Here is a 20,818-nt window from a genome sequence, read left to right on the forward strand (position 1 = left end):
TGAAAGTAAAATAAATAAACCATGGATACGTGTACCCTTAGTAAGTTTACACTAATACATTTTACGTCAATCCGCTCTGTTCTCTTGGATACTTGATTATAATGAGCGGTTGCATATGTAACTATCTCTATTTATGTACATGCAAATTGAAATAAAATAAAATAAACATAATTTATAGGTCTAGAAATACAAATAGTTATAGAAAAAACTAAATATACTAACTAATAAACTAAATATTAATGTAAAATAATTAAAATTCTTATTTTAATTTACTGAGGAAGTAAAAAGTAACCATTGCTCCACCAATTCACGTTCTAATTTATATTCGAATCTGACAGCACCTCTGATATTACAGCTTTCGTCCCCCATCCCTATCTCACCCATTTATTGCTACCGCTAGCGACCGGTGTGTACAATTTCCTGTGTGCACATCTTACAGTTACAAAATGGTTGGTCGTCTGTTAACAAACTGGATTTCGGAGATGCCGCTTTCACAGGGCTAGATACAACAGGCTTTTTTACTTAAGGTTTCGTATACCGGCCCTTCAGACTTGAAATAAATGTGCATATCATTGAGGAATAGAACGGAAGTTTTTTTAGTATTATCTGAAAATTTACAACACTTTCCATGCCTATTTTTGTGTTTTTTTTTTTACACTAAAAATATTATGTGTTAGTATTCCTACAAATACTGTTGAAGTAAACGCACAGCGTATCTGTATACGTGAATGTGCTATAAAGTTAATTTTAAAGTAATTTTATTTAAATCTTCATCTGAAGTTTGAATAATGAACCACCTCACATGCATTTAAAAAGTTTCTTATGTAAGGTTTTCAAATGATGAATTTTCTAAATTGTCATAAGTACTATGAGTGTATTAGAATACCTACTACTATATAGTAAATAAAAAATTGACATTTTGTATTCGAGATGATCAATCTATCACTTCAACTGTGGAAAATTTTAATACAGTTTCGTAGGGTTACGTCTAAAGAAATGTACTAATTTCAAGATTTATGCATAGAGCTTTATGTTTAAATTGGACCGTGCCAGAGAGAGGATGTATAACGTAGGACTTTTATCCCGGATTAACGGCAGCGCCGGATTCTAGGAATAGAGGACGTTTTTATCAGTAGTCTCCGCCTTGTATATTGTTTCTCTCTGTTATACTGTGTCATGAGAAAATGTCCACTGGCTTATAGTTTATTTGGACAGCAAGAAAAGTTTTCAAAAAGAGAAACGAAAAAAATAAGAAGTATTATTCAACAATACCACACAACGATAATTTTCTTTTATTTGCATGCATTTTATTTTTATATAATATTCAGAAGCATGCATACACCTCCATAAATGCTAGGAGATAGAGTTCGTTACTTACAACCACAGGAGAGTATTAAGCAATGCACTCTGCATAACAAACACCCACTCACTTTTACAGCAAATTAATAATTTTAACAAGTCATTGTTTACAGGGAGCTTAAATAAGGCATTTATTTATTAGGAGAGGAAAATATTTATAGTTTAATGACATCTTAAGATGTTTTACTTCTTCACCTACAATTATACTCTAGTAGCTCAACACTAAAGCAGGAGACGTCAGATGGCGGGGTCCGGCTCAACTTAGTAAGAGACGTAGTTTCAGGATAAATCCGCCGGAGTTCGCTTCAATGGCTGAAGCGCCTTACAGCGGACGGCTCAGGTACTACAGTACGTAAGTACGCTGTGGCTCATTGATTCGGCACACTGTACTATTTCGAATCATTCGGAATAGTAGCGTCGTTTTAAGTTGTGGGATGGACAATTTCTACTCTAGTTAGTAGACTGAAAGTGACATTCCTCACCTCAAAATGCCAAGTAGACACTTTTAGACGCAGAACTGATAAGTATACTCCGAGTTATAATTTTTTAATTTTCTTGTATCAAGAATTCAAAATTAGTTCAGTAATGTTTCCTTTTTTTCCCTGCAACTTTTGTATATTTAAACATTGTTATAAAATTACTTAGCAAAATTAATAACTTTTCTACCAATCTACCATTTAATCTATCGTCAAAGTCTTAGAAATACATTTTAGATAAGACATAATTTTAAATATTACTTATTGCTATAGGTACTTCTGTATGAAAACGAATCAATATAAATAAACGTCAAAAAAGAAGGGTTGCAAATCATTCTTTGACACGACTATATTTAAATGGTAGTTGTATTATATTGTATAAAATATACTAAATCACATAAACTCTGTTATAGTATATTTATGTTACAAAGTTCGGTGTTATAAGTATAAATTATAGTACATTAATCTGTTTCCATGATGTGTGTGTGTGTGTGTGTGTGTGTGTTCACAGAAATTGGTTGTTTTCTTCAACAAATAAATCACGGTATAATGGATCAAACCATTTATGAATTTTCGTATATCTATGTACACGTCTTTAGATAAATATAAATTGTATAAATATTTACAAAACAAATATGACAGTAAGTCATTCATAGTATTCTTTTACACTTTTACGAAATTTTTAAGGTGTAGACAACACTTATTCTTAATTATTCTGGAAGGTTAGATGGATTTAGTACCAGTTTACACAATCGAATAAATAATATTGGTAAGATACGGGTTATTTAATTTCCGCTCGTTAATTCATGAGTTTCCGGTACAGTCAATATTGGAACAAACCTATGCTCATGTTCTATTTATAATCAGATCTCCCTTGCCCCGCTTTATCACAAAAGGAATGACATATTGGATATGAGGTAAACCCTCATAATTCTAAGAGACATTCATAATTTCATCCTGACACTGAAGAATAGTCATCCAGATTTATTGAATAGAATATTCAATTTTATGTGAAAATTAAACAAGATTTATTTAAGATAAATTTATTTTGAACAGCACACAATCCAACTGTTCCATCCATATAGATTTTGAAATAAGTAATCTACAATTTTAGAAATTAAAATCCACTATATTTTTTAAATCTGAAAGTGGCATCTGCTCTTTTGGTATTGTAACACAATTATTTATTAAATCACGACCATGCAAGTATGAATTAGAAAATCTATATAGACATACAACCAAAAGTACAAATTGTATAACATCTATAAAGATTTATCAAATCTTTATTCGTTATTCCTTACTTATTGAACTAAGGAAATTTTAAAATAACATTTTACATACTAATTACATTTAACTATGCAGGTAAGCTCATGTTATTTTCCTTCACACACAGTAAAGTGTTAAACACTGTAGTTGTAAGATAAAAAAATCTTTTAAAAGAAGCGTTGTATGTATAATATCATGCTATCACAATAATATATGTCTCGGCTAAATTATACAACTGCCTTATCTGAAGACACTAAGGTATTGCAAAAAACTAAGATTAAAATGTTATTTCATCATAATTTTCACAAGATTTTCTTGCACGGTCAATTCCTGCATTAAGAAGAACAGCCTTTATAAACGTGTTATCATAAAGTTTCAAATATTCACATTTGGTTCGTTTATGTTACCATCAATTTAATAAAATATTTAATAAATCCATCATAATAAATAGATAGAATAATAACAATTACTTTACTCAACAAAGATGCATAACATGTAACTCAACTGAACTGAATCGTGGAAGACGAGGTGGTTTCCCTCAGGGCAGCTTCTGAAACAAATGTACGAATGACTGCTGGAGAGCAAATCATTAGTGTATTTCAGCATATTCTTTAGGGCTGGGGGAGAATGGTTCAGTGCTGAAGTGTAGTTAATGGAGTCAAGTCGATGAGCAATGAAGAAGATGTACGTGGTCGTTAGAGTTTGAAGATGGACGGCAAGTCTAGATGAGTAATGTGCCTAGGGAGGGTCGTCCAGCAAAGCCCAGGGGTGTCTCAAGTGGTGCAGTTGAGTAGGGCTTTCACGGGAATATACATGTACCGATACACTAAAACAGCAAACGCAATAACGACAAAACATATTTAACAATCTACATCTTATTAGAATAAATGGATTCCCTGGGCAATGCCTGAAAGGGTTCCTTAAATAAATTTTAATTGTTATAAATACAGGTGTGCATCAAAGTTTTTAAATTTTATCAAAATAATGAAAATATAAGATTGATATTCATTTTAATATCAACTAGTTATATAACAGAGAAAACTCAAATTTAAAGAATCTATTACAATATAATTATCAAATGTAAGGAATTCCTATATTACACTACATCTAGAATTTGCTTAGGCGCTTTGAAAGAACACCTCTTATATCACGACAAGCTTGTAGAACTACAGGAAACTTTTGGCTATTGTGAGATAAATGTAACATCATATCACTGCTGTGAAACATTTATGATTCTTGCTGTGATAAAAGAGGACGTTCGGTCAGCTGTTTCACACCTCCGCTCCGACACTACAGCAATCAGGACACGGCAAATTGCTTTTCCTTTCACTTGATTCCGGTCCTTTGACGACGCGGTTGATTTGGTCTAAAGAGATTCTTACAACCGTAAATGTCTCTTGTGGATTTTATCACTTTCTATTTCCGAGAAATTTCATTTAGAACCATCCATACCACATTTCATCTCATTGATTAACCAAGTGATTTTCAATGTACGGCTGTTTCTTCTTATTTAGTGGTTTTAAGTTTTATGAAATTGTCTTAAGTATTTCTTAACTCTTATAACTGTATTCACACGTAATTGATTGTTAGGTCTAAAGGTCAAATAGGTAGGAGATCTCCTCCACAGACAAAGCCTACAATAAAATTTAGTTATTAGTAATTAGCTCTACAATATTTCAGTGTCCTCCACAGGTGCTCTCTTCTCCCTCACTAATCGTAATTTTTTATAATAATTATTTCTGGATGTGAGAGACCCTACTTGCTATAAAAACAATTGTCTGCTACAATTTGAAACGGAATCCAAATTTAAAACCGTTCAACTGTCTCAAAAATGCGTGCGGACCTGATATTGGTTTATCCATTATATAAATATTTCCTATGTAAAATACATTAGTATTTGAATCATCCCATTACTTTTAATTCAATAAACTTTGAAATAACATGATTCTTACACGTTATAATTAATCTTATAAAAACTTACAATACTATAAATTAAAATACGAACGTCTTTTAAACCATTAGAATATCTGGAAGTTTATCTTCACGGTCGATGCCAAGCATTCTATGTTACAAATATTATATTGATATAAGGAGTGGAAATTTGGGTACTGTTTTTAAGTAAAGGCCAGGTTCTCTAATAAGCATATTTAAATATATATAAATGGGTGGTATGTGTGTAGTAATGAAATGCTATTAATTTTGTATGTATATAAATATTCCAAAGATATTAAATAGTAGGGTAAAATTATTTCAAGTAAAGGAACTCTCGGCTTAATAAATGGATGGAAGACAAAAGAATGAAAGGAGCAGATTTTACATTGACATCTGTCTTAGCCTATCTCGACCTGCAGAGACAGTCGCTATGTGTTCTGAAAATTGCTTTTAAACTGAAGAGGGATAATATTCAAAACTTTGTCTGGTGTATTTTTGAATACGGAAGAATTGTGAAGGAAGTAGGATTTGTCCGGACATTTGCCATCGTTCTGTGATACAATGCAACACACAATGTAACATATAGTTTCGAGATCTTCACGGTGATTTCTTCTTCGAGTAAATAATATATTAATATTATTATGTTAGTTATGTAGATTGCAGATCTCGAACGTTATGTTATGATTTTTATGCATCACTGAACGTTTCTAAGTTTCAGAAAGATTCCTGTTTTCAATTTGCAATAATATATTATTAAAATAACGTGTTTTTTAAATCAACTAAATTTAAATCTTAAGAATAAATTTAAACATAAGTTTTTGCTGAAAATATAATATTTTAAAATTTATTATAGAACTGGCGAAATGAGATAACTTTGCTTAATCACATTTACACGTGGAATAAAATATATATATATATATATATATATATATTTATATATATATATATATATATATATAAATTATATATATATATAATATATATAATAAATAATAATATAATATATATATATATAATATATATATAATAAATAAATATATATATATATATATATATATATATATTTATATATATATATATATATATATATATATATATATATATATATGTATATATATATATATATATATAAATTTATATATATATATATATCGTGCTTAAATTTTGTAAAATAGTTTTATTTATTGTTGATACCAAAGTTCAAAGTGAACATATAATATATAAATAAATATGATATGAATGACAATACATGTTTCTTTGAAGTATACTACTAAGTTTCTTTATGATTTGTAGATTTATGATTTTTCTATGTAATGATGAGAGCACATAAATGGCACGGGGTATTAAAAAATGTGTATTAAGGATTTTCAAGAAGCATTCCTTGAGTGTTATAAACGGTCTTCTTTCCTTATAAACATTTATCCAGAAAATACTCTTGGGAGTTACATCCATCTTTCTCTCAAATTTTTAACAAATATCATATCTCTTACTGCATTCAAATTAACGTAGTACTTGATTTCAAAAAAGATATATGCTAAGTTTTATGTTGAATGCGTTAAATTACTGAGTCCATAGGTTAGTTAGTTCCCAAGATATCGTCTGGACAGACAAACAGAAATAAAATGTTTTCCAGCACCTCGAGTAAAAGGTCTATCTAACACTTAACAAATTATAAATTACTTTCATATTATTCAACTAAAACTATTAGTTATTTTAATGTTTACTGTCACTAACACTAACCCAAAATTTAGTAAAAACAGTGTTTTACTAAAGTTCAAGAGGATATTAAAGTGTTTGAGATGACAGAATTTTCAACTTTGATTCAGTAAATATCCTTTTGTAACATAGATATTAATGTTAATAAGAAGCTGCATCGTGAAGAAATCGGAATTAATGTTTTCTGAAACAAGATGAAGTATATCTCTCCAGGGCGGACAAAATTATTCAACTAAAAGTTAGGCCGTAAAAGATGGTTCAATTTACATTTGGATTGAAAGTAGTGATTCTCATCGTGTCAGAGCAAACTTCAGTGCAACTGAGAGAATGTCTTCCGAACTGTGTGAAGTTACTTGTAATTCTGGGACGTGCTGTAGTTATATTTCCTTAACATAGTGGTACGCAATCACACAACATATATATATATATATCGTCCTACAAGTATACACACATAATCTATTAGCTGTGTGATTTAGGCTATCAAAAACAAAATACACTGAATTTTAAGACTCGTTCATTAATATGAAGTAAGGTAAAACTCATAATATGTAATATCAAATAACAATGCAACTTTATAAATGATATTTCAAATGTATAAGAATACCTTTATTAAGAACTATTTATTATTATCACAGAAAATACATGTATTCTTAACTACCCAATACTTTATTAAAGCATTTAATATTTTTATTCAATTTAGTCTTTACGTATAGAGCCGTATATTGATCACAAGTGTTACTAAATCTAACTGTGGGAAAATGTAATATTTACAATAAGTCGTATAGTACACTATTAAAACGCATACCGGTACACATTGTATGTAACAATACATAAAACATATTTTATGTATTAAATGTAAAAGCATAATTAAAAATATTATATCAGCTAAATTAATAACTAATTCTTATCACTTTGTTCTTACGTAATTTTTAATAATTGTTATTTTTAATTTATTTATTTATGGATAGCTGCCTTTGTCCTCCATATGATATATATATATATATATATATATATATATATATATATACATCACACATAATTTATTTTGATATAATTGCAGAGTAGGAGTACGCCACTCACGTACGCGTAATAATCTTCGCAGTGGATCCCTGAAAGTTCCAACTCTACATCTCATTGTATATAGCTACGTGTTCTACTATGCTACACGTTACTATAGTATTGCACTCAGTTACAGTACAAATGTAATTCCGTGGTTTACTCATTGCAATCATAGTGTTGTTACTAAGACTAATGTACAAATTTTAGCTAACGCTCAGCTGTTGCCATGGAGTGACATGTATTTCCATCGAACTTGAAAAATAAACAAATATCGACAGGCTGATATACAAATTTCTCAATCCCTGGAGGGATGGTCTTCATAACGCTCAACATATAAAATCTGATTTAGTAAAACTATATAATCCGTAAATACACTCATAGTTTTAACAATATGTATATATATGAGAGATCCGGGTTCGAGTCCCGGCGGAGCAAGTACTTTTTGTGATTCAATGTGTATCGAAATTAAATTAGGCTATTGCCAATCAAACAAATTTAATAAATGTAAACAAAAGTCATTTGACAGGTATTCGGTATTCCGATCATATTTTACTTTGGTTATTTAAACACATATGTGACAGGTACGGCCAATTACAATACGATTGAATCGTAAAAAGTAAGGGCTGTGTGGTGTAATGGTAGCACATCCACCCGGTAAGTAAGAGATCCGGGTTCAAGTCCAGGCGGAGTAAGTACTTTTTGTGATTCAATGTTTATTGAAATTAAATTAGGCTATTGACACTTATACAAATTTAATAAATGTAAACAAAAGTCATTTGACAGGTATTTGGTCTTCCGATCATATGTTAGTTTGGTTATTTAAACGCATATGTGACACATACGGCCAAATGCAATATAATTGACTCGTAAAAAGTAAGGGGTCTGTGGTGTAATGGTAGTACATTCGGCAAGTGAGAGATCCGTGTTCGAGTCCCGGCGGAGCAAGTATTTGGTGATTTAATGTTTGTTGAACATATATAAATATATATTAATACCGTATATAACAATTACCAAATAAAGACAAACAAGTGTACAAAATTTTCAATCTTGTGGAATAGGCTTTGGTAACGCTCAAAAAAAAGAATCTAATTTAGATTTAATAGCGTAAATAAACTTTAATTTTTTAATATAAATTGTAATTATTTGTAAAAGGAATAGTTTATTTTATACTTTAGTTATTTTTATAAGCTACAATTATAAATAGTGTTATTTTAAATTTTATCAAACAATAAACAAAACTTGTTATTTTAAACTACTTGATCAACAGAGCAGCTTAGTTGTGTTTTCGATAGAGAAACAAACATTCCTATTCCAGTTACTGTCCATTTGGCGGCCCCAAATGGACTGCCAATATTCACTTCCCGAGTTCAATTTGCATTTTACCGAAGCCACATTAGAATATTGTTCTCTAATTGTACTGAATATTGTTAATTAGAGAAAAACAAACTTGCCTTGTAGATTTATGAATGAAACAAAGGACCTCGGGGCTTACATTTTGCTTTTCAAAACAAGTGTCTACTTGTACACATTCCTTTCTTTGGATTCATCTTTCCTGTTTAAATTAGTGTGTTTTATATACTTTAATTAATATGTTTGTATTTTTTTTTATATTTATATTTTATGGGAGTGAAATGAAAATATATTTCGAGCAAGCTAACGTTTTCAACACAGCTTACTTACTTATCACTTTACCGCAGTCCGTAACGGGTATATATTTCCATTGATACTAATAGTATTTATGAAACATTTCAGTAATTGTTTATAAACTATTGCAAATTAATCAAAAATAAAATCGGTTTACGGGAACTTACAATTTAACCTTATGAATCAGCGAATAGTTCTGTTGAAGACAGGTCAAAGCAATGTGTATAGACAATTTACTTAGATTCAGTAATAATTTATCAATGGCTAAGGCACATGCACATGCAACATACTGGTTTGTTTTTAATAACGATCAGAGATATCTTATTGCCATAGTTTAACAATTGATGGATAGCAATGTTACTGTAAATAAATAATTCCATATTTCTTAAATATTATGTACTTTCAATTTAATAAACTTTTATAATTGCAAGTCATATTTAAACTGAAACTGTATATCTGTCAAATATAACTTAAAGGACGAGTTTATTTAAAATTATTCAGTTTGTTGACTTTTATTAATGTTTGTTAAATGTAAAAATACTTATTACCAATATTCAATCCCGTTTTTAATATTTAAGGTATAGTTTCATTTAGTACCTTACGGTGTAATTTTTCAAGAATGATAGCAGATAAAAATGTATGAATATAATATTATGCGCAGAATATTTAAAACAATCAATTTAAGAGTATCGCTATAAAAATTATAGCATTAAAAGTATTAAAACTAATTAGAGTATTTCCAAATTATCATATAATTGCAGCTACTTCCGTTTGTAAAACTCATCCCGCAATCAGAAGTGTTATTCAAGTTTACCAACAGAAGAGCCGCAAACAGCTTTCGAGAGCCATAAACCACAGAACCGCAAAACTTGCCTTCTAAGGTAAACCGCAGAATGCTTGCTTATAGCTTTTCAGCAGGCTTTGTAAGAGCAATTAAGGCTGGATGACATTTATATGAACTCAGTCTATTAAAAAGCCAGATTTTATACGTTTATTTATAAATCAATAAAAAAAACAAATAATTTAAGTTAACTATCATGTGTATGTGTGTGTTTGATATTGACCTAAAACTAGCTAAAAGTAGAAAACAAGTGCAAACCCAAAGTAGACTAAAACATACTGTAATTAAATTGTTATTGGGATGTTTGATTATTATCTTTTCAGTAATGAATCATAGAAAACATGTGGAGGATATCAAATTAAGAGTAGGATAATACTACCAAGAATGTTATAAGTAGCTCTTGCCCGATTCATAAACTAGCTAGGATAAATTAGGTGACCCATTACAGCAACTGTTTCTTTTCACACAATTTTTATTTGAATAGAGTTAAATTTACTGAATGAAAGAACGTTTTTGATTCTGACAGATGTCCATATTTTGTGTAAAATTGTGAAGATGTCTTAGGTGTTTTAACTTAGTGTTGCACTTTTGGAATATCAGGCTGGTTATATTGTTACGGTCTGTGCTCAAATTTGGAATATACTAAGGTATATCAGTACCGGAATTTTGGTTTTGACTTGTCTCAGTGCATCCATTACAAACTAACAACATATAATTTCAAAGGATAATGTACATATTTTGTGCTTCATATATTTCCTTTATGGTTTCTCTTCATGGTATCACTAATGATTTTCAAACTATCAATGTAAACAAATATGACCTTGATTATAATCATCTTATACAGATAAACAAAATTACTTAAATCAATAATATAGCCACTTTAATTGTTTGTCATGCGATCCTTTAAGCTGTGATCATTTAAACTCACGATAAAACCTTCGACAATAAATCTATATTTTAAGAATGAAAGTATTTAAACTCTTAGAAGTCAAATAAATATTTTCGCTAACTGTTTTGTGCTCTAATTTAATAGGTCTTATTTATTAATAACTAGCAGTTTCCCATGGTCCGCACACTTTTCGTAAACTCTGCTTGTGTATGAGCACTTCTGGTTCTAGTACATTATATTTCCAAATGCCACTGTAGAGTTAGCCTTGATGTGAAGATCAAGAAAATCTGTCAAAAGTGTTTTGTAAACGTACATGTACCTGATTATAAAGTGGTCTAACACTCAAGGTTTGAAATCAACCAAACATTTATTTTAAAGACAAATATACATTATAACTTAGCACATTGATTAGTGTTTGGCTGTTTAATATACTTAACTGTCACGTAATTACAGTTTATAATGTGCAGGCGCTTTGATATCTTGTATCCTTTGCAGTGTGTCCTGGTGGCAAGTTACATCAATGGACATAGCATATAAACCTACATATAAAAATTCATATACATACAAATATTGATAATGATCGGTCACATAGTTTGCAATTCAAAAAGGACATAAAGACAACAAGTTTTGTATATACATATTGATTATGGGTTGTGAGGCAATAAAACGATCACATAATTTATAATAAATGGGTAACTAAAAGATCAAAAGACTTTAGGACTACTTTCTGTTCCACATATGTTATGTTGAGGTTGGACCTCTTTAACATAAAACCAGAGATAATATTCTTTTGCCAATATTTATTTAAAAAATAAACGATTGTCACCTGCTTTATATCAGTTCTGGTAATAAATATTAATGATTTAGATTTCGGTCAACTTTCAATAAAATTGTACCGTTATTTAGTTTTACTTCATATAATACATATTTTCTCAACCCAGTTACTTGTTACTGGTTAGTATAAGTTACATCCGATGTTCTTGGAACTTAATTCTTGGCGGATTCATAATTGGCACGCTCATTAATTTTTTTTCTCTTGGGAACGTTGTAGCTGCCAAACCTCGCTACCGAAGCAACACCTCGGTCCGCGAGTTACAGTTCTCTCTTCGAGCTCACTTATTGATTTCAAGCCCAATTACTTCATGTTTTATACTTCCAGTCTACTAATCTTCCCCTTTTCATTGTCGAGCCAAGAATGCTGACGCTCACTTTTCTGAAACAATTTCATCGTAAAGGGAAGTAATTTTTAAAGTTCTAATATTTATTAACTTCGAAGATACCATCCATAGAACATTGGATTATTTAGCAGCAACTCTATTTCGCAGCAACGTGGCAATACTTTATTTTATTTTACCAATTAGAGTTGGTGCTTTTATGTTTATTTGCCAATATTAAACATATAAGTAAACTTCGAATTTCGAGTATTCATTACTACGACCTCAGCGCTATCCAACCCGATGTGTATTGTCCAGTCGGTACAGAATCTGTATGTATTCTATAACAAAGAAACATACGTAATACTTTTTTAAAGTTTAAAATAAGCTAACAGAGATTTTACAGCAGAAGTGCAGAGCAATAGATTTCAAATGTTCATCTAACTACTTTACCAATTTACAGTCGCACCCTTTACTTCCATCAACACACTTTTTACTGTAGCAGAATACGCCATGGGATGTTTGTGGAATAGAGGAAGAGAAAGGAGAAAACACGCGAACCAGCCCCGCGGGAATTTAGTACGGAGCTTTGTTTATTAACTGTCTTTCTGTTGTTTCACCCGTTCTGAAAACCTGTTAAGGCTATGTTATCATGTTTTTAATATATATAATTAGGTTAACGTGTAGAAGAATTATAGGTAAAATTATGTTCTATAAATAGCTTATACCGCGTAACTGCGTGAAATAATAAATTAGGAACAGAGACAAATTAATATAATTATGTAAGAATAAAATTAAGTATATATTAACTTTAAAAAGTTTATTTAGCTATGTTAGAAACAGTTGATGGGAGGAATATATTAGTTACTTTTTATCAATAAGGAATACCTAACTGATAGTTTGTGCCACTGACAGTAAGTTAATTCTTAATATAAATCAATAAGTATGTTTAAAACTCTTTCATTTACAAATAACTCTTTGAGCTTACAACTATGCAGATATATTGTGAGTTTTCAAGGGCTTCTGAAGTGTAAAAATTATTATACTAACTAGAAAGTTACTGAGCATGAATTAATTTTCCAAATTATTAAAATTATATCGCATTTTAAAGGCAATATTTGACAACGATAGGTTAAAATAAAGTCAACTCTTACTTGAAATTATATGTAGCAATTAATCATACAGTGTTTCTCCAATACTACGTTCATCTAATCTTAAAAAGTATTACACTTTCAATGTCATAGCTTGAACATGCATTTATTCTGAATATGACATATTGATAGGTTGACAAGAACGTCAAACTGTTTGCAACATGATTGTTTGTACAAGAGGTACGCGCGTTGTTTTTTTGATAGAATCGCAGGTACAAACATGCATTTGCTTCTCTGTGTTTGATTTGGTTATTTGGTGTAGAGCTTAATCAAATAAAAGTGTGATAACATATTTCAGGTCATCCTCTTTTATACAAAACACATGTAAATCAACAACCTGTTAGAGAGAAATTTTGTAATGAAAATTGGATATAAATGAAAAAGTAATATAAATGTATGTACATCCTTTTGAAAAAATATAATGATACATTTTTCAAGTCAAAAGGTTTTTTACATAAATAGCGAACATACTGGTTAAAAAATTAAATTTACCACTTGGAAAGGCCATCATATCTATTAATAATTTCACCTGTCCTGTAATTCATTTAACCAGGGTTTCCAACAGTTGAAGGATTTTTGTTTCGCGGATGCAGATGTTGTAAATTGCAGAAAGCATCCAGTTCTTACTAACGAAAATCAAACTTCCCAGCTAATCCAGAACTTTTAACCCAGGCATTTAGGAAGATATTCACTTCTCTAGCTGTGTGACAGGTCATGTTATTGTTGCAAAATACCGAAACTATCTGAGTACAGTTTTTGCAACAGCTGAATTATTCTGGAACGCACTGTATTACATAAATTTATTATCTAAATGGCTGATAAAAATGTCCCAGGCCGAAAGAGAAACTACGGATTATCGTTTGTGAGTGTTTCATAGATTCAAAATAAGTTATCCCGATGTTAAGACCCAAGCATAATATTCATTTTTACTCTGTATACAACAAAATTACTTTAATCCAAAATCAAATGTTTTCTCTAAGTTTCAACATTAAACTCGTATTGCTATTAAAATATATAAATAAAAATTTACAGGGACCGCTCACCAAACGTGCTAAAACTGTTCTACTTATTCCAAATATGTACTTTAATTTTTTGTATTAAAGCAAATGAAAAACTACAATAATATTTAATAGCAAGAGTGATTATCTATGTACTAATTTAATTTAAATATGTTCTCTAGTCTAATTTAAATATGTTATCTAGTCTAATTTAAAACTTATCGCCATGCGTAAGAAGGCCAAAAAGCAAATTCTTAATTTTCCTCGACACTATGTAATTAAAAGTAAGTCAGAGTAACAGGATTTAGGACATTTGCCTTTGTTATATGTTACAAAAGTTATAACTAAATATATCGAGGATTCGCTCGGGACTTGCATTCTTTACAGTGACAACGCCTTGACTAGACTCCAACCAGCTTTTGTGTATGTTGGAACCGGTTTCTTTCCCTTATTTTCTTCCTTCTGATCTTTATTTTTGTAATTACTAATACTTCCCCCAAATGACGAAGAGGATAGATTCGAATCCTTGAAACGTTGTACTAAACCTTTTGTAACATATAACGATTATAATTATTCGAAATCCTTCCATCGTCAATAAAAAACTTTAGTTAAAATTAATTAAATTTTTACTATAATGAAATGTGATTTTGTTAAATTATTACTAATGTATATTATCTCTATATAGTTACGTTTGGCACATAACAGAATTTAAGCTTAAAATAAACAAACACAGTGGAAAATTTTAGAAAGCCGTCAATTGATCCATTAATTGCGATTTCACATGATATTCATTAGAGTACCGTAGTCCCAAATTATTTGCATAACCACACAAACGAGAATAAAGTAAACAAACACAAATTATTGGAGATGAGCAACTCAAAGCGCTGTGTTTGGATTGCCGCATGTAATTGGATTGACGCCATTGCTGTACTTTAAGTATATGTAAATAAATAATCTTTGACTTTGACTTTGACTTTGACTAATTGTCTCGGGAACATACAATCGTGTTGGTGTAATATCGGTTCTTTGACAACTGTTATTGGAGGAGCGTTCGGAATCGTTTATTGAGTCATATTAATAATATTTGCATCTGCTAAAGAAAATAGCGTGTTTTTCTTGTAGTTGATCAATCAATAATTGTTTCACAACATGTTAAACTACAGAATCACTTGTTTACATACGACTGTAGTTTATTCTAAAATTCATAATTAAATATATTGTTTTATGAAAATTCTTTCTGAAAACTAAATGTTTCTTTACAGAGCCAAAATCTGCTTATTTTTGTAATAGTATCAATATCAATATAGTTGATCTTAAAATTTAACACAAGTACTGCGTATCCTAAAAAACAAATAAACACATTTTTACTGGATTATTACGTCAAAGTATACTCGAATTTGAATTTTTGTCAAGAGGATTGACTTAAAAATGGCCGCTGGGGCTTGTATTTTTACATTAACTGAATGAAAAAAATAAGTATGCTATATAGTACACGTATTAACCCATTAAAGCCCAACGGGTCGTTTTCGACCCATCTAAATACGCGTAAACCATTTTGTAGTAAAGCATACTATTCCGTCTCTGATGTTTTTATCTGAGAGTGTACTAGTCTATTGACCTTGAGAAAAGGTTTGGGGCCTCTTCCCCCACCCTTACTACTAATCGCAGTCTGCTACATTGGGAGTTGCACAATACATCATGTCTGCTCCACTTCAAAGGTTAGTTTTATACATACCATGTCCTTTTAAAATATATCTAATAAGTGAATATTACTATCAATATATGTAGTAAACAAAATATTTATTAGTGAGATTCACGAAACTTACTGACTTTTTACTATTACATGACAAACTATTAGTGGGTCGAAAACGACCCGTTGGGTATATATAATAATTATAATAATAATAAATATATAAACATTATATTTATGCTATCTGCTTTTTCAACAGAAAATGTTTTATTTTATTTTTAACTTTTGGGTTATTTCAGGATCGACAGTCCGCTTACGCTGGCTGAGATCCTAGAAGCCTTGGAAGACACTGCATCAGAATACACCGCAGCTGATATCTATATAAATCCTCCCGACAATGATGAACCTCACAATATCACAGATGAAGAATCTGGATAGGAAGATTCTAATGACCCAGACCGAGTGTGCCGTCGACAGCTCCAAGCCGAGGCAGAGATTCGTTTCGAAGGAATTGAAAACGATGAAGATACACCAGGTGATTTAGGTGATCAGCATGGTGATCTTAGTGACGTACGCGTTGAAGACAGAGGTAATAATTTACAAATAGCTACACATTCTAAAGCTACTAAAAAGAAGAAACCCGTTTCGAATGCCACACATGAAGGGTCTGCACCCAATAAAAAGATGAACCCCGTTCGAAAATGGGAAAATGGAGACTTAGAGTTCAGAAGAGAGGTACCCCTTCAGTGTGAGATATTCAGATATTCAGTGACAGAAAGAAAGAAAGTTTCCATTCCTCAGCCATATCTTATTGCGCAATACAACAGGAATATGGGAGGTGTCGATCTAATGGACAATAATATATCGAACTACGTGGAAAACGGTGGTATATCCCAATCGTTCTCTGGATTTTTGATGTTGTGATGAGCAGCTCTTGGTTTCTGGCTCGCTCTCAAGGAGTTACTTTGGACAGTCTCAGTTTCTGAAGAAGTGTGGTCCAGGCTTTACTTCAAAAATTTGGACGCGCTCCTAAAGCAACTGGTCCTACAAGAGCACTGAAAAGAGCCTCAAACCCACTCCGTAGTGACCACGGAGGTCATCTTATAGTGAAAGGTCAAAGTAGAAGAAGGTGTGTTGTATGTAAAAATACAACTGTAAAAGCGTGCAAACGATGTGACATCCCACTGCATGATACCTGTTTTGCGGATTTCCACAAAAATTAATCATTTGTGTAATAAACATGTCTTTCAAATGTGTTTGTAAATAAACTTTCCACTATATACACTTTATTGTGTTTTAATAAGGCCTTACTCCCAACAGGTCGTTAATGACCCATGTTAAAAAAGTACCAAAATGTTTAAAATAAATATTTTTTGGTCATATTAGTGTAAATTAGATAAAGAATAATTGATTTTTTTTAGTGAATAAAGTATTTTAGGAAAAAAAAGTTTTGGGCTTGCATAAATATTGGTACGATTTATAAATTAATAAAATTCATTTAAAGTAACCGATTCTGTAGTTCGTAAGAAAAGACTTAAAAACCATTACAACAGAAGATGTTATTCTGAGCAGATTAATTATGGAAAATTAGGTAAACTCAGCTTTTATTTGTGGCATAATATCAGCCGGCAGCAATTAAAGTTTTAGTAGAGTGTTCTAAATCACGCTCCAATTCCCTCGCTTTGTTTTATGGCAGATTTCGTATCAAGTTATTAGTTTTAATGAGTACTCTCTGTCCAACCTAAACTCGTAATTTATTACTCTAAACAGCAACAAACAAACCTTTCAAATTGTATTTTTCTAACGGTTAATAATTGCCGTAACCGAAATCTATCACTCGAAGGACTGAACAAAATTCGTGTCTGTGGGTCTGTATGTCTGTTTGAAATCTCGAAAATAAACTGAGTTTGCGCCAAGCTCTATATGAGGAAAGACGATTTCAATGGCGATGCAGTGTCACTTCCTGGGATTAGGCTAAGCGATAGCGAACATAAAAGAATTTGAATAATAACTCGATGAATCTTATATATACATTATGTTTCATGTATAACCTAAGAATATGTTTCATGTATAACCTAAGAATATGTTTCATGTATAACCTAAGAATGTCAGTATACAAATCATACTTATTATCGAGCGGACAAACTCGAGTTATAGCCTTCACTGACGTTCAGTCATTATTATGACGTTGTTATCTGAAGACCCAGTTTTTGTCTGGTATACAATGGTAACAAGTAAATCGTAGAATAAACTAAAATTAAAAGACTTAAGAACACTCATATGAGATTTTACCATGTGATATTTGGTGGAGTGGATGGTAAAAGTTAGTAACATTGTAAAAGATTATTCGGTACTCTGTTATATATGTTTATTTCTATAAAGGTCAGGTAGAGTTCAATGATAGTTCCTAAATGGCATTTTACTGAGCGTTATCAAAGTTTATAACTCAGTTTTGTGTCTCGGGACTTAATTGAATTACAATCTAGAAATACCGTATATTTGTTTAGGTATCACTAAAGGTTCTGGTAAAATACCAATTCTGTCAATATATTTGTCTATCTGTCTATTTATTTAAAAATAACATCATTTTAAAATTGTATAAAAAATTTGTTTTGAAATAAATTTAAAACGAGGTCCATAATGATTTTTAAATGATAATAAAACTACTGTACTATCAACGAAACGAAGTTTAAACTATTATAACAGTATTAAAATGTGTTAAGAATTGTTTTAAAATTAATTATTTAATATAAGAAAGGTATTTTAATTACTTTAAATAATTTATTTTAAATTAAAATTAAATTGAATTATAAAATCACTTTGAAATAAAAATAAAAAGAATGACTAGTAAAAGAATGGTTTTATAACTTCTTTCAGGATTTATTGAAAGTTAATTTTTTATCTTTTGCTGATTACGATTTTCGTCTAGTAATATATTTGTATATGCTCGTGAATAAAACATGTCTTTCGTAATTTATTAGTACTTATAAATATTATTTTTGAGATCACAGTAAAGCTAACTATTTACAGTGCAAATATACAGTGTTATAAATGAATTTAGTTCTTATTTATAATTGTTTCTTTAGACTCCAACACACTCAGTATTCTCAATTTGATGAAATTATGTTTAGGTGTATTTGTAGTATATCAAGAAACTGATGATAGAGAGTTTTAAGTTTATTGCTAACAGTAGAGACAATTTTCTATCATTAATTCTGAGAGAGTTTTGGAATTGTATAAACATAAACTTAATCTAATATTATGATAACTGAGTCAATAGTGAAAAAATTAGGTTTTGTAAGTTTACTAAGGTTTTATTCATAAGTAAATTGTTTTAGATTGAAGTAGTATAGCATGTAGTATCTATTGGTAGCTAAGATCAACCAAGGATCTGTAGTCCCTACGCCACTTGTTTGTCAATTAATCTGATCTGTTCTTGTCCTCTGCCTTGAGAATCTGGTTTGTGATATCTGTACGTATTTGCAGCAGGTATCTTGTAACCGTCCTCGTCCAAATAAGTTTATGGGTAAACCCAGCTTTAAACTGGCTGTAAAATACAGTAGGTATTTGTTTATATAGTTCCTGCCTTGAAAACATTACACGTTTAATGTTTTAAGCATAACAATAGATACTAAGATTCGTAAAAAATCTAAGAACTTTGTTATGAACTATTATGAATTATAAAATCTTTTTGCTTTTTTTGGATTACCGTAGGAAGAAATATAATCTAGAAATATTAATCCAAAATATTCCTTATTTTTAAGATATTATTTTGGGAATTAATTTTTCTAATATTAAACGTTGTGCTTTTTATAGTAACATAGTACATTGCCATCAAATCGTTTGTAAATTAACAATCTTGTAGATTCTTGAATCTGAGAAAAATATGTTATTTGTTTGGCTGCAACAACTTCTAACCTACAACTCATTTCTCTTGTTCATGTTCAACTTTTTTTTAACAGAGGCATTTAGGAAAATTGGATTACATGAGTCTTTTACAATAACAATTCTGCCATTAACAAGCCGTATCTATTATTTTTTCAAGACCATTAGACAAATATTCGATCTTACTTTGTTTAACCATAGTTATGTTAGTATTGAATTCAGTCTGCGATCTGACGCAGTTACAAATTTGAATCCTGAAATTTATAGTCATGTTCCTCTGAATAAATCCTAAAGAATTCGGCAAAGAAGTAGCTCAAAATGAACCCATTAGATTGCTTCGACATCTGAGACACCTAGATCACAAAATATAGTGTAATCTAGGAGAAAAGCATTTTCATTGCCCCATCAGGTACGCAATTGAATGCACTATGATGTGATAGACAAGATCTCTAATCACGGTGGAGCAACCGAGTTGTCTACACAACGTAGATATGGTGGGAAAGGTTGATTCAATGTCAATATCAAGTTAAGCTCCTCAACTGGAGGTGAACTGGAGCTTAACTCACTGTTAACTCTGATTCAATATCAACCACCATCCATAGCTACGTTAAATATATTATTGTAATTTCTTTCTATATTATATAGCTAGGTCGATATATTCATTTCAATTATACCTTACGTAATTATCGCATCAAAGAGCATCCAAATATTTTAAATAAATGTATTGTTTCCAAAAAGTATTCTCAAACTCTAAGATA

Source organism: Homalodisca vitripennis, chromosome 6 (assembly GCF_021130785.1).
Source record: "Homalodisca vitripennis isolate AUS2020 chromosome 6, UT_GWSS_2.1, whole genome shotgun sequence".
Classification (NCBI taxonomy): domain Eukaryota; kingdom Metazoa; phylum Arthropoda; class Insecta; order Hemiptera; family Cicadellidae; genus Homalodisca; species Homalodisca vitripennis.